The following is a 16,903-nucleotide window of genomic DNA, read 5'->3' as shown; positions in this document are numbered from 1 at the left end:
AATCAATGGGCATTTCTACGTTGGTAAGTGATTTGCCACATATCAAAGATAACACTAAAAATGAACGGATGTCTCCTTTAAAGGTAGGGTAAGTGATTTACTTTGGTTTAAATAAGTCTTAAATAGCTCTATATTCTGATAGTATTCATTAGAGTATAGAGTGTTTGTTCAGTAAAAGGAGTCCAGCTCCTTATTAAAAAAATAATGCAATTTTTAGTGCTCTCTCCTGATTGGCTTAAATGTTGTCACCTACCTGAAAATGGGTGTTCACTCTCCATTCCGACATCTCACCACTCCGACTAGTGGCTTCCGCGTGCGGTTAGGGTTAGGGTTAGGGTTAGGTATAGGGTTCGTCAACGTCGGAAAGGCGACATGTCGGAAAGGAGAAATGCACCCCTGAAAATGTACTATATTCTGTTTACTAAAGAGCTGGAGAGACCCCTGTGACCGAACAAACGCTCTGTAGCAATGATTACTATCAGAATATAGTACTTTAACCTTTTATTTTTTTTTAAACGTACCTTCACTTACCTTACCTTTAAGCCACTTGTTTTCCTTATTGTAAAATCACGTGACATAGGGCTGCACCAGTTAATCTAATTAATCAATAATTGATTTAAATTCTTTCAATCAATGTTTTCCCAAAAATATTGTTTCTTATAGCTAAAATATCTACAAGCTCACAATGTGCCATGATGCAACATATTGTGAGCTTCTATTACAGTATACCATTTGTGATAACACTGTTGTACAAAAACCTATTAAACAAGGCATAATTACGGTTAATCAGACAAATTGATTTAGTCAATTATAAAACAAAAAAAATCATCAATTTGTTGATATGCCAAAAAAACAAGATATATAAAAAAGAGAAAAAACTAATGATCAGAAAAACGTGCATTTCAATTATTCAATTAATCAAAATGAATATCGATAGAATGATGGCTAATGGCTTAGACAATTATAGTAGTAGTATAGTTGCAGCCCTTATGTGACAACATGGCTACATAATGGTGAGGGTCAATTTTGTTATTTTCAAGTCAAAACATTGGTTGAAACTTGGTTTGCTTGCTTCTTTGCACATTAAAGACTATTCAGAGCATCAACTTTTGATTGATTTTGATTACTTTTCTTTTCACCCAACTAAATATGATTTAGCCAGAGAGAGAGAGAGAGAGAGAGAGAGAGAGAGAGAGAGAGAGAGTTCAATTTAAAACGAGTAATGCACCGTCCAGCCGTCACCTTGGGTTAGATAGAACATAGCAGCCCAAGAGGGTCTCCCTAATGAAAATCAGGTGTGAGCGGATCGGAACAGGGCAAAGTTACATACTATAAATGGTAAATGGTAAATGGTGCATTTATATAGCGCTTCTATCCGAAGCGCTTTACATTGATTGTGCCATTAACCCATTCACACACACATTCATACACCAATGGCGGAGGAAACCATGCAAGGCACCAACCTGCTCATCGGGAGCAATTAGGGGTTCAACGTCTTGCTCAAGGACACTTCGACACTAACTCTAAGGTGAGCGCCCCAGCCCGGGATCGAACTGGGAACCTTGCGGTCTTCCAGTTCACTCTACCCGGCCACTCTACCCCTGAGCCACTGCCCCCCTATGCCTTTGAGTCAATTATTATAATGTATCTGATGATTAAATCAATGAAATCAGGATCCAAGATGCAACATTGATTTGATTTGATTTGATTTATTTAGCACAACATTTAAAAACAATACAAAAAACAGTACACAAAATATGAAAAGAAAAGTGCCAGGAGGAGGCAAGAAGCCCAAAGATGGCTTACACTTATGTATAACAAAATTAAAAACATTAATAAAACATAATTTTAAACAACAAAATATGATTGTATAGCATTTACATGGTTTCAGTATAAAAATAAAAATCTACAACGTAATTGAAATACCTGATTATACCTGATTATCCATGACAAGATTATTGATAATAATTAGCCAACATAGTTGACATATATGATTTTACAGGGTGTCAAATCTATAGTGCAACCAAGCAAACAGGGAATAGACACAAATAAACCAAAACAACTGAAGTATATTTCAGCCATAATCATACATAAAAATGGGCCAGAACTCGACTTATTTGATTATTACAAGTAAATGGTTAAAATGAGAAGTCTGCTAAATGTACCTTAAAGTGGCACAACAGAGAGACCTGGCCATTTGCTCTGTCGGCCCCAGTGACATAGGTGTCTGGGAAAACGAAGTCAAACACCTCTCCTTGGTTAACAAAATGAACATGTGTTTACCCCTGGAATATAAGCTTTTGTCTTATTGTACTCATCTTCTTTGAAGCTCGGCCCCATGTGGATCTATTTAGCATAGGTCTACCTGTCTGAATAGCCCTTCAGGAACAAGTGGCCATCATAGCCACCATATGTTACAAACTTATTCAAATCACTTGGATGAAACACAAAGTTGCTTTAAAGGATAATTACTAATTCTGTGTAAAAACATATGCTATGGTTAAAATGATTAAAGTTTGATAACTATGACCTGTGTTGTTAACAAAGAGAAACATCAGAAAGTATTCAGTCTTAAAGTAACTGTTGTCTTTTATTGATTTATTGTATTGAGTAACTATTGTTCACAGATGAATGGGGACGTGATTCTTGGTATCATTTTAAAATGTATAATGTGCAAAGTATTAATCTCATAATGAAACTTCATTGTGAAATATGGTTCTGTACTGAAAGCAGATTATTGTTGAATTGATTCCCATGTATTGTGTGACCCTATTATAATATGCGCTGTGCACACACATTCCCTGTATGCCAATTCAGAACCTCTGCCCCACATTTTTCACATGGGCCTGTTATAGTGCCACCAGCAGCCTGCATGCAAAACACATTTTTTGACAGTACTCCTTCAGATTTTATCCAAACATCACGCAAATCGGTACACATATCTCCATAGTCATTAAACGAAATGGGTCATTCAGACTTTTTCATATTCCATCCTGATTGGCTAGAAATGGCTTCCAAAGTTTGCAGGAGTGATCCGCTTTGAACAAAATGGCTGAAATCATGAACGCAGCATGCAATTTCCGTGATTTATTTTTCAAATTAACCCCATGGTGGCGCTATAACCGATTCGTGTTTTTACCTATAACTGTACCGAACTGTGTAAAACTTTGTATGTCCACTCCCTAGAGGCCAAGGAAAAACCTTTGCCCTGCATTTTTCACATCTGCCTTTTAAAGCGCCACCAGGATTTATCCAAATTTCTCTATAGTCATGTGATCGAGACGGATCTGTTTGATTTTTCATATTCCATCCTGATTGGCTAAGATTGACATCTAAAGTTTGCAGGAGTGGCCCGTTTTGAACAAAATGCCGCAAATCATGAACGCAGCATCCGATTGCGGCGAAACTTTGCACGCACCGTATGCCACCCTTTCAACATTGCCCTATTATAGCGTAACCAGGATCCATCCGATTTTTTACATTCCAACCTGATTGGCGAATTCCGAACATTGCTGGTCCTACACTAACCTACCTGACCTGTCGGAGACCTGTGCTCCGAGGTCCACTTTTTCTAGTTGCAAATGAGATTGATGTGTTCTTTCCAGCTGAGTTTCTTGTCTACTAAAACTCCTAAGAATTTACATGAATTGGCTGAGTTGTGTCGTAATCCCTCTCTATAGGGCATGGCAGTGGCGGCCATTTTGTGGTGCCACAGATAGAAACCCCATTCATTTTGCCCTTTCGATAATTTCTATAGACTGCTCACTGTGAGTCAGCACCCGTCTGTCCTTCTCTTAAACAACTGACAGTAGAGTATGCTCAGCTCAGGACTTCTGTCCCATAGTATTTGTAATCACTCTCACCAACAAGGTTGAGTTTGTAGTCTCCTCTCCAGTATCAAGTCAGAATCCTTAAGTGATGACAACTGGCCCATTTTTGGTGGGTTTTATCCCTGTTAAATAAAGGTTAAATACATGTTGTTGTTGTTGTTGTTGTTTTTTTCAAACATTGTCTGAGGTGTACAGAGGTACAGTATTTGATGGGTGTGAGATGAGCTCAATGGAGTTCACTCAGTCCAGTTTCAGCATCCCCTTGGAGATCTATCTCTTCATACAGGTGGTATTCTTCCTCTTCACTCGGCCCAGCTTCAGCATCAGAACCGACAACATCATAATAACCCATCTCAATGTTCTCCCTTCTAACATTATAATAAACCCTGTCTGTGATCACCACTCCTGCATTCTGCCCCTTGGTGGCCTGGAGAAACACAGAAACACCAAACTTCATACCAAAATTTGTCACTGAATCACATCTGGTTTGCTTAAATAAAAATAAGCTAAGAAAGGAACACTCTCTCCCTTCGTCGGAAAATGTATTCAAACACCATTCTGAATAAGAGAGGCGTGTTCTATGAGAGGCTGGAGACCTATGTTGTTGGCAAACGTCAAAACAGTGTGCTTTAATCGCAAGACATACAGTGATAGCATCAGCACTGTCTGCTAACGCTAACGCCAAAATATTTTTTTTTAAATGCTGATCTACAAGCATCTACGCGTCATGAGTTTATCGATCAGCTACAAGACCGGGGGCCAAACTAATGGGGGGGGGGGGGGGGGGGGGGGGGGGGGGGCATCACCTCACCTCACGGCATCACTCACGACATCACCTCACCCCACAAAATGATTGCTCTCTTTTCAAACGTACTCGTTTCTCACATGGACTGTAACATAATATGTTACAGTTCATGTGAGAAACAAGTATAGCCTATACGGTCTGGTTGTTCTAGCCCTGTAATGTAATGGTTAAGATGTGTGTTATTTGTTATTTGATGATTAATTCATCGCAAAGCTGGATTGAGAGGAGGAAGTCTGTGTATTGAGTCATATTCATTTTACAACTTGCAACCAGTGTTAAATGACTTTACTTTTAAGTTACTTTTTACCAAAATGCCCAAATCTTTTTTTCAACAAATATCAATACATAATCATTACATTGTATGCTCATATAGTTGTTCTTCATATAGGCACTACTGTTACATTCAGTGTTGATGGACAAGGGGGATGTTTATTAAAATACGGAACAAATTGCGTCCCATATTGGTTGGCTAATTATGACGGTAATTCTAATTTATTACTGATTGGCGTTTCGGTAACGTGTTATATTACCCGTTACCGCAATTTGGTAATATTTTACAGTAACGACTTGTTACTGTAATGAGTTACCCCCAACACTGGTTATTCAAAAGACTAAGACTAAGACTAAGAATTTGCTGTCAGAATTAACACTGCTTGCAGCGTGTGTGTGTGTGTGTGTGTGTGTGTGTGTGTGTGTGTGTGTGTGTGTGTGTGTGTGTGTGTGTGTGTGTGTGTGTGTGTGTGTGTGTGTGTGTGTGTGTGTGTCAGGGTTATTACAGTTTTGCATGTTTATATTTCTACTTAGTTTTGACTTTTGTTTTCAATTCCAGTTTAGTTCAAATTAGTTTTTAAAGAGGATTTGTTTAAGCTGAGTTTTCTCTTACTCTCTCTTTAAAATTTGTTTTGATGTGATTATTAGCTGATCACTAGGTTATACATATGGGTCATGTATGATGTACTGGTTCTATGAAGACAATTTCAGAATGATGATGTCAGACTGTCAGAATGTCAGTCCTGCATGCAATAAAAGCCTGAGAGTAACACTTACTACAATCTGTGATGCTCTTCAGTGCTCCACTAGTCTCACGTATTGGCAATTTGTATTTATTTTTAAATGTGAATCACTGTGATTGAGAACCCTCACTTTTGTTTGTTGAATATGAAACACACTTTAACTCTGGTTTAACTGTCCTTTACATATCTGTCCCCAGGGCGCCTGCGGGCGCCCTTCCCCCTAGCCACGCACGGGGCTCTAGTAGCCTGGCCCGCACATCAGAGGCCCGAACCTCTAGCGTTCTACACCGCGGGGTGAAGGGCTCGCTTATTTTGGGGTTGTTTTGATTAACCTGGTTGCTTGTTTCTCTCGCTAAACCTGGCAACTGTATGTAAAGAATTGTTATTATCGTGGTTGAAATACATTGCGGACCACCTGGGGGTTGGCGGACCCCCTAGGAGTCTTCGGACCCCCGCGAAACATTCTGGACCCCTTGGGGGTCCCGTGAAACATCGCAGACCCCTTGGGGGTCCGTGCATGGAGACCTAGTGTGGTCTAGCTCTGAGATTAATGGAGTACATGGACATGTGCAAGGGAGAAAAAATGAAAGCAAAGTCAAGAAGCAAACAAATTGTGTGTGTGCATTGCTTGTTACTCGCGCAAAACCTGGCAACCCTGTGGCTGCGTGCAGCTGCTCCGTTGCAGACAGGCAGAGGTACAGGCACGGTTTTAACTCAAGACTCCGTAGGACCCGTATGAAAGACGGCGCACACGCACAGCCACGCATGCGTGCCACTCCCAATTGTAAGATAGGATAAACATGCATTACCTTCCAGAGATGATAGAGGGCGCCAATTAACAGCATCGACAGCAGCAGCAGTAGCACTGGGACAGTAACTCTGATGATGTCAGCTGACAGATGAGGGACTGTGAGAAAAATATGTTGGAATAAAAATATTACCAAACATCATGTAAGGAACAGCTCTTAATAAGAAAAAGTGTATTTGATATTATTTCCATAATAATTATAACTTTCAAGTATGATTGAATCATGCCTGATTGAGTTTCATTTTGAGAGCTGAAAAGTCTGTTTCATTCAGGTTACCTGTGACACTGAGAGAGATGATCTTGCTCTCAGAGGAGAAGTAATGCGAAAAAACATTGGTGTGGTTTATATCAACATGGATGTGATAAACACAGCTGTAGTTCCCATGGAGGGTGTGGTGTGCTGCAGGAAACAGGAAGTTGGCAGAGTGATTGACAGCTGGCTGGGTGTGGTTGAGTGTTGTGTTGGATCCAGTAAAGGTGAGATGGAAAGCGCCTCCTGGGTACTGTGGCTGGATGGAGCAGCTGATGGTGAAGTTGGAACCCTCCAACACCTGCTGCTGGCCCTCAGAAACCGTGTTTATAATGGGGAAAACGGCGATGTCTGGCTTAAACAGCAGATCTGTAAGACAGGGGTGATTGGATGAAACTGCATGTATTTAAACAAGGTGGGGGGGAGGGGGGGGTTTGCGATACATGTTATTTTCAACGTGCTGCTGGAAGAGAAGGGAACGTTGTGGTTGTAATGTTTGTTCTCTGAGCGTCGCACACGGATACCGGGTGTGTTTACCAATGGTCGGATGAGCGATAATAGTGGATGCAAATTTTCTGTGGCCAGTTGAAAAGGTAAGAAAAATGAAAATCCCTGGCACTGGGTAAACACAGTCATTGCTTGTGTTTTTCATTGTTTGTGTTACCTGAACAGACAATCTCCTGACTGACAGTGGAATTATGAGACGTCTTTGTTCCACACTCTCTCAGTGAAGATTCACATCCAACACAGGAAGTTGTAATCCACCATACAGGTTGAACTGTCGAACAAGAACTCTTTTGAGTTGAAACAGCAGAGCCACAGTCCAGCTGTCTACACACTACAGATGATGACTTCAGGTTCCAGTCAGATTGACCATCCACTGGTCTCCACTCTTCCTGGTGTTTCATCTCTAGTCTACCAGTACAGTTGCTGGTTCCTCCCACCAACCAGACATCATCTGACTCTGTATAGAGACAAGAGAGTAACAGACCATTTAGACCAGACATGTCTTAAGCACAAAGTGTTCAGTTCTGCCTCCATAGTAATGGATGATGGAGGATGGTGTTCTTTTGTGAGTTTGAAATAATCTTTTATGCTTCGGTTTGACATTTGTAATTAATACACTGTAGATACTCAATATCTGCATCATATCACAATACATTGATGCCTTTTAACCTATTCAGTTTAAAAAAAATGTTAATACACATTATATACAGTACATTCTAATGTTAAAAATTAAACAGGCAACCATAATGAGGTATGTCAAATCAAGGAGCCATTGGTTTGTGTAGAAAGACAATCCATAATAGTTTAAGATTGTTATATAAACCCACATCCATGTTTATATTGTTGTATTGTTGTTATTGTGTCACATGACTTGTAGTGTATGTATTTCACAATAAAAAAGCTAGGACTTGAGGACTTGCCTCAACGTTTTATTTCAATATGTAAAGTAATTTGTTCAATACACCTAGTTGCTTTACTTAGCTGCTCATCAATGTTGCTGTGACGTTTGTCCAATATCTCATGTACAAGGTATTGATGTAATATGAACTAGTGAAGCCAGAATGAAAGTGTGTTGAATAATAAATAAACAAATTAAGCAAACATATCTTTTCTGAATATGTTGAGGCCTTTTATTTACATCTAATCTCATTGCCTCCCTTTTATCCTTGTTTATCTCCATTCATGTATTCCATTTGTTTTAACCATTTTAATCCTATTTTAATCCCCCTCCTTTTTTCGGTCTAAACCAAACCTCTTCTCATCTGTAATCTTGTTTGGGAAAAGCGCTGGGCGGATAAAGTTTATTATTATAAGTATTACCTGAGCAGGTGAGTCCAACAGCCTTGTCAGGTGAGCAGGTGCTTCTAGTTGAGCTTGATGTTCTACACTCCAGGAGCACAGACTCGTTGCCTTCACACTGGAACTCTTTGTTCCACATTGGAGCCTTCACTTCTCCATAGAGCGCCCCCTGGAGGACTGAAGGAGCCCCACAGCCAAGCTCCCTACAGACCACCTCTGCATCCTGCTGGTCAAAGTCACCTTCACACACTGAGACCCACGACTGATTAGACTTCACCTCCACTCTGCCTGAACACACACTAGTCCCATTCACCAACCTCACAGACTCTGGAGAAAGAGAGAGAGAGAGAGAGAGAGAGAGAGAGAGAGAGAGAGAGAGAGAGAGAGAGAGAGAGAGAGAGAGAGAGAGAGAGAGAGAGAGAGAGAGAGAGAGAGAGAGAGCTTTTAGCATTTACTTGATAGCAGAGAATTGATTGAGTTTCAATGAAGCATTATTATTACAAACACAAACGCACACACAGACAAATGGACAGAAGGATGTACTGACAGATGGATGATGGATGGATGGACTGTACAGATTACTGTCATTGTTGAAGTTACTGGACCTCATTCACCAACCATTCTTAACTCATTGACTGCCATGGACGAGTACACTCGCCAGTTCGCACTTGATCCACAGTGTCAAGGACGACTTTGACGAGTTTGGGGTTTTCAGCTTGTAGATTGGCTACTTGAACTATTTGAAAATATTGTTAAAAATAGCAAAAAATGGCAAATAAGTTTAGCGATAATGGGTAAGGCACCGACAAGTGTTTTACTATGCATTTTTGGCGAGACATGCTATTTTCAACGGCTTATAACAAGCGAACGGGCCAACGGGGGGTCGCAATTACCTTTTTTTTTTTTTGCGGAAGCACAGTGAAACACTCGATCATACTGGAGATAAATATTCTGTGACTCGTTGAAAAGGTAAGTAAAACCAAAAATCGCCGGCAGTGGATGATTTATTTATATCTGTCAGTGAATGAGTTAAGAATGTCTTCTTAAGATCCGCTCATAGAGTGGTTCTGACATCAAGATTCTGACATTCACCAATGTTTTAATAGTTGCAACATAATCTAAACATACTCAAGAGCACACTTGCACACATTTGCGTGACATTTTTGCACAAAATAATTGGTTATTGCATTTTCCTTGCTACAGTTGTATCATATCATAGGATTTGAATAAAATTATTTGTAATATATTAAAAAATAAATTGTTGTTCTCAACAGGCCTGAAAATGTAATTTAAACATGAACAGACCCGGGTGAGTTAAAGCCTGAGCCCAACTCAAAATATTAACAGAATATTAATGGAATAAATCACTTAGTTCATTGTTCCTCATACATATTTTACAATTAATAATTAAAACAAAATCATATATATTTGATGTTTTAGGCCCAATCTGAACTGCCCACACATAGGACTGCAAATGCATTTATTGATGTGATGTCAGAGATGGTCTACTGCGATTAACCGCCTACATTCCAAAGGTTACACGTTTACATAAAAAAAGGTCCAAATGCCCATCCATAGAAGATATGGGATTCATCATTTTGAGAACACAGTTACAAATGATCCTGCGGTCATGGATGTCATGAATCTGACTTTTCAAGAAGAAATTTGATGAATGAGGCCCACTATTTGTGTTACCTGAACAGATCATCTCCAGTCTCTCAATGGAATATTGAGACGATTTTGTTCCACACTCCCTCAGTGAAGACTTAGGTCCAACACTGGAACATGGAATATTCCATACAGGTTGAAGTGTAGAACCAGAACTCCTTTGTGTTGAAACAGCAGAGCCACAGCCCAGCTGTCTACACACTACAGAAGATGACTGTAGGTTCCAGTCAGACTGACCATCCACTGGTCTCCAGTCTCCCTGGTGTTTCATCTCCAGTCTACCATTACAGCTATTGATTCCTCCCACCAACCTGACATCATCAGGCTCTGTAAAGAGACAACAGAGTAGCCTAAGTAGTATAACAAATACTATTACTTTCAGCTTTAATGATACAATAACAATCCAAACCAAAATAGCATTTAGCAAAATCAGTGTCATATATTAAATCACTTCTGAAAATCTACTTTGAAGTTGAGGCCTTTTTATTTATTTTATATTCTAATTACTGCTTATTCTAACCCATCTCTTTTTATGCCTCCTATTTGTTTTAACTTGATACTTTTTAAAATATTTATCTCATCTATTATGTTCCTGCAATTTAATTTAATTCCAAAAATATTTTATTATCTGGCCAAAAAGTGCTGAGAGTCTTTCCACCGAGGAGAGAAGGCTTTCAACACCTTAAAAACATATTTTTTTTGGTGAGTAGCGAAAGTCTGTTCTTTATTGTTATTAAATGCCCGAAGAGTCACATAGCTCAAGGAGAACTCCTAATGCTATGGACCAGTGCTAGGTCCGCCTTTAAATCCCTACTCCTCATAGAATCTTTTTTTGCAAAATCCACAAACATTTGTACAGTCTACACATCCTATGGACCAATATCTTAAAGTTCAAGAAACATTTGTATGTGACGAAAGTACATGTGTCAATGCATATTGTAGTGGGTAGGTCTTCATACAAAGGCAAGATACTCAATCTCAAACTCAATTTGAGCGTATTCTGTTGCTTTTTGGCTTATTGTGCATATATATATTTATTGGCCCCTGTTATGCTGCTTGCAGTTACAATTATAATTACTAATATAGCTGCAAGCAGCGATAATACGGGGCCAGTGAATGGAGAGAGAGAGAGAGAGAGAGAGAGAGAGAGAGAGAGAGAGAGAGAGAGAGAGAGAGAGAGAGAGAGAGACATGGAAACAATAGATTGATGAGAGAGAGAGATGGAAACAGAATGGTTTGATTGGACATCTCAACCTATTGCCATTAACAGGATTCGAACTCTCAACCTTCAGACTAATAGGCTGCAACACTACCTATAGTGCTATAGCTTTGTCCAGGCTGATATTGTCTGTTGAAGATCATAAACTCTTGCCTTCTTTCATGAACCAAGCCCCTGTTTCACTAACACTAAGATCACTCGTTCACAAACCATTTGCCAATGAAGAAATTGTACATCTCCTCAGAACCAAAACTAGTGAAAGTAGCCGATCTACAAGCTCACAAACCATGAAAAGTTGTGAGATTGTAGATCAGCTATTTTCAGAATGAAGTATGTCATATATTGAAAAAAACGTACTCTCAAATAAGCATTTCAGGTTATCTTTACCATTTGCACATGTATTCATTGATACAGTCATGTTGTTTGCAATTCAACTTAAATTGAGTCTGCATCAAGTAAGGCTTGAACTGGCGACCTTGCGATTGTGAGGCATTAATTTAAGGGAGACGCCATTGGACCAACAGACAAGTAACTGTGAAAAAGGAGATCACACAGATGATACAGTTTCACGCAAATAGCTGAAAAATCCTGGGTTTAAGTGTTTTTCAAACTGCTCAAAATTGCGGAAAATCTACGGGCGGAGCTTAATGATCAAATCGATACGTGTGTTCCTCATGAGTCAAGGCGCATGTGTAAGCAAGTTTCACGACTTTCGGCCAAACGAGGCATGACTTATACCTGTTTAAAGTCTGTATTTTCAAAAAATTGCTATAGCGCCCCCCTTTGGCCAATTGGAGTAAGATTGGTTTCAGTGATATTTGGAATGACCCTGTACATTTCTGAAAAGTTTCAAAGAAATGTGAGTCTGCATGTATGTTTTAGGCGCAGATGAATACTTTTCATAAAACTGCAATAGTTAAAATCTATGGAATCCTGGGATTTTGGCGCAATCTGCACGAAACGTTTAACACTTGAACTTTGGACCCCTGCCGACAAAAAATAGGGAGCGGATTTTCCATAAGTGAAAAAATGCAGAAGTTAGGAGCCAATGACTGTTTTTCATATGATTCAAAATGGTGGGAGATCTAAAGGTCAGAGGTCAAAAGTCAGAGGGTGAAAGTTGTTCAGCATGAGGAGACGCATATGTGTATCCAAGTTTCATGGCTGTAGGTCAAACAGGGCATGAGTTGTACCTGGTCAAAGTTGGCATTTTCAATTGAGTGCTATAGCGCCACCTTTGGACGAAAGATTGTGAGAATTATTTTTCGATCGTTTTTCATGACCATCTACCATATGGCCGAGTTTCGTAAAAAGCGACAGCGCGGTTCAGCCAGAACTGCGAAAAGTGGCAGAAGAAAAAGAAGAAGTGACAGAATACTGCCAATAACAAAACAGGTCCAGAGCTGAGCTCTGGCCCCGTAATTATTAGTATTTATTATTACCTGAGCAGGTGAGTCCAACAGTCTTGTCATGTGAGCATGCGTTTCTAGTTGAGTTTGAGGTTCCACAGTCCAAGAGCACCGACTCGTTGCCTTCACACTGGAACTCTTTGGTCCACATTGGAGTCTTCACTTCTCCATAGAGCGCCCCCTGGAGGACTGAGGGAGCCCCACAGCCAAGCTCCCTACAGACCACCTCTGCATCCTGCTGGTCAAAGTCACCTTCACACACTGAGACCCACGACTGATTAGACTTCACCTCCACCCTGCCTGAACATAAACTAGTCCCATTCACCAACCTCACAGACTCTAGAAAGAGAGAGAGAGAGAGAGAGAGAGAGAGAGAGAGAGAGAGAGAGAGACACACACACACACACACACACACACACACACACACACACACACACACACACACACACACACACACACACACACACACACACACACACACATACACACACACATGCGCGCACGCACGCACAGTCATGTACACACACATATATATATATATATATATATATATATATATATATATATATATATATATATATATATATATATATATATATATATATATATATATATATTAGAGGTGGGCATAGATTTTTTTTTTATCTAGATTAATCTATCTGCAATCCTGGAGTTAATCTAGATTAATCTAGATTAAAATGGCTCATTTGAAGTCTGCCGATGGCATTCAAAATATATGTGTTCTACCCAAATAATGACCAGAAGTAAGTCCCTTGCTTTTTCTTTCCTCCTTACGTTTCTCAGGCCAGGTGGCCCATTACACCATGAGCCCATCTCCCGTTTCTAAAATGCATCACAGACTGTTTGAAAAAGCTGTTTTGCTGTGATAATTGGTAATGAAATATCAAAATAATGTTCAATAAGATGTACTTGTGTTTAATAATTTGTTTTACTTTTTATTTATTAAGAACACAAATAATGTCACCAGTACAGTCACTCAGTACAGTAGCTATGTGACATGGCTTGACTCAATCAGTCCAATCTCTACTTCTCCTTCTTCCACCAGTCACTCAGGCAGACCAGCTTGTTCACATTGGCTGGTGACTAGGGCTAGGACAAAATTGCATATCTCGATATTTATGCCAAATATTGCGATATCGATACGATATACGATATTACCGTTAAAATGTCATATTCTATATTTTAAGTGTTGCAACGTCAAATTATAAAAAAAAAAACTATCAATATCACTATTTAAGTGCTATTGGGTTCCCACACTTGTTATTTGATATTCTAAGTGTAGCAACGTTGAAAACTAAGCATTCTTCATCTATAACAAGTCAGTATCACTCTTAACTTTAAGTATCCTATTTTTTTGGTTCACACTTTTTATTTGATATTCTAAGTGTAGCAACAATGAAAACCGAGCATTCTTCTTCTTTAAAAAAAAGAAGCAAGTCAGTGCACTCTTATTTTGAATTTCTCTGACCTAAAGTAAAACGGGACATACGCTCTTATTTTGAAGGCCACCCGTCCGGAATCAAGTGTTACTGTCGTTTGACTTGACGGACATTTGATTCTAAGTGAAAGACAAGTCGCGGAAAATCACTGAGTTCAATAAAACGAACGTCAATCCGACAAATGGACATAAACAGTCAAGCTTTTCATACAGAAGGCTTTAGGCAGCTTGTTACATTAAGGACATTCATTTTCAATGAGAGGCGAGCGAGTGCAGCTCCTCTAACTCTATAAGCAGCAGGTAGGAGGAGCAGTCTGACACACGCATGTATGCTCGTCACACAAACACATCGCTCGTGCACGCACACACCCCCACACCCACACACACTTTCAACAAGTTGAAATCAACGCTACATGCAGAGTCCCCCCCCCCGCTCGCGCGCGGACACACACACACACACACACACACACACACACACACACACACACACACACACACACACACACACACACACACAGTCACAGTCACACACAGACACAGAGTAAAGCTAATGTAATTGGCTCCCAGACCCAACTTTGAGAATAGATTAACGGCGGTAATTTTTTTATCGCGCGATAAGAGTCTGCCGTTAACTTAGCCCGGTAACGGCGTTAACGGCGCGGCCTTAATATATATATATATATTCATGTATTTTTTACAGTGCTTATGATGCAACATAAACAAAGTTACAAGTTACAATCAATAGACAGACAGACAGGACAGGACAGGACAGGACAGGACAGGACAGGACAGGACAGGACAGGACAGGACAGGACAGGACAGGACGAAGTCATTGGTTCAGATTCACTATGCTGTTTACGGCCATATTTTTTACGTAAAGGAATTTCCCATGTTACGTGTGTGATTCATCGATCATTTTTTGAATGTTGACGTTTTTGAACGTGAATGTTGACGTTGGTCCGCTCTTTCTCACGTCTGCTCGGAGGCAGACTTACATGGGACCAAAGCTTAAATATGTCATTAGAATGCCTTATTCTTCATGCTAAATCAATTACAACTTCTCGGGAACACGCTTGTGACGTCTTTAGTCTCTTTATTTACAACCAGCTTAGTGAATCAGGCCCATTGTTTCTTACCTGAACAGATCACATCCAGTCTTTGAGTTGAAGAATAAGACATTGTTGTTCCACACTCCCTCAGTGAAGATTCAGATCCAACACAAGAAGATGTAATCCACCATACAGGATGATTTGTAGAATCCGAACTTGTTTGTGTTGAAACAGCAGAGCCACAGTCCAGCTGTCTACACACTACAGTTGATGACTTCACGGTCCAGTCAGAATTATCCACTGGTCTCCACTCTAGTACCAAGTCACTCTTGTGCTTCATCTCCAGTCTACCAGTACAGTTACTGGTTCCTCCCACCAATCTGACAGGATCTTTACAGAGACAAGAACGTAAGCAGTAAAAAAGCATTTTCATTATGAAATAAGAATCCAAACAAAAGATGCTAGACATACTGGCCCTCATGTATCAACGCGGTGTAGACCAAATAATGGGTGCCCGGCGAGATCACCGCAACTTTCAGCATTTATCAATATATCCTGACGTTGTCTTCAGCGTACGGCCCGCTCAGATCTCACGCCAGGTCGGAGGCAGTTGTTGACTTCGGCTACACCCGTTTGTTCCATACTAGACATGCGGAGCAGCATTGTCTCACCGTCTGACAGGCATCTGAACATATGTATCCACTTCAAAATGTATATCTAACACAATAATAAATAATCCCTGTGAAAACATAACATTGTGTGTGTGTGTGTGTGTGTGTGTGTGTGTGTGTGTGTGTGTGTGTGTGTGTGTGTGTGTGTGTGTGTGTGTGTGTGTGTGTGTGTGTGATTGTGTGTGTGTGTGTGTGTGTGTGTGTGTGTGTGTGTGTGTGTGTGTGTGTGTGTGTGTGTGTGTGTGTGTGTGTGTGTGTGTGTGCGTGCGTGGTATCACTGAGCTGTTATAAATCTTGGCAGGAGAACTACAGAGCGACAATCTTGCACCATACCTTTTAATCATCATGCATGACTATGCACTGAGGAGAGGAGAAAGAAAGAGCTAGTGTTCACCCTAGTCCTACGTGAGAGTCAGCGAGTGCCTCCAGTGAGTATCACTGACCTCGACTTCACTGATGACATAGCTATTTTCAGTGGAGGATGAGTGTCTGAAGAAAGGCCTGCATCTCAACATGGAGAAAACCAAGATGCTGGCAGATAACACCACCAGAGACTGTCCACACTAGAGACGACATGCTGCTCAAAACCGTGACCGATCGATGTCGATGTGGGCACCGAGATCTCGATGCCTCCGTAGACTCCAGCGAGAGGGACCTCAGCACCAGAAGCGGATGGCGCTCCACAGCATGAAGAAACTGTGTGATGTCGGTCCTCAGAGTAAGACTCCAAAAGGTCTCTGCTGGAGTTGTGGACCCTCATGATGACCAAGGCAGAGAACGCACTAGATATTTGAATATTGTCTTGCGGTTTTCAAAATAGTTTTGACACTGGGGGTATATATATATATATAGATAGATAGATAGATAGATAGATAGATAGATAGATAGATAGATAGATAGATAGATAGATAGATAG

At 40.3% G+C, this 16,903-nt stretch overlaps 2 protein-coding genes across 2 annotated transcripts in view; both read left to right on the top strand.

Annotated features, from left to right (window-relative positions):
- LOC311063467 (phospholipid transfer protein-like) overlaps positions 1-979 on the top strand; it is a 13,207-nt gene extending 12,228 nt beyond the window's left edge. The window contains exon 13 of the mRNA XM_084082945.1: positions 1-979. This exon is cut by the window's left edge and continues 1,336 nt beyond it. The gene's annotated coding sequence lies outside the window, so the exon portion shown is untranslated.
- The window catches only part of LOC311063456 (protein NLRC3-like), a 621,663-nt gene that overhangs the window by 336,447 nt on the left and 268,313 nt on the right, over positions 1-16,903 (top strand). The gene's annotated exons all lie outside the window — the stretch shown is intronic.

Source organism: Gymnoscopelus microlampas, assembly GCF_963454915.1.
Source record: "Gymnoscopelus microlampas genome assembly, chromosome: 16".
Classification (NCBI taxonomy): Eukaryota; Metazoa; Chordata; class Actinopteri; order Myctophiformes; family Myctophidae; genus Gymnoscopelus; species Gymnoscopelus microlampas.
This window is presented reverse-complemented; position numbering and strand designations above follow the sequence as displayed.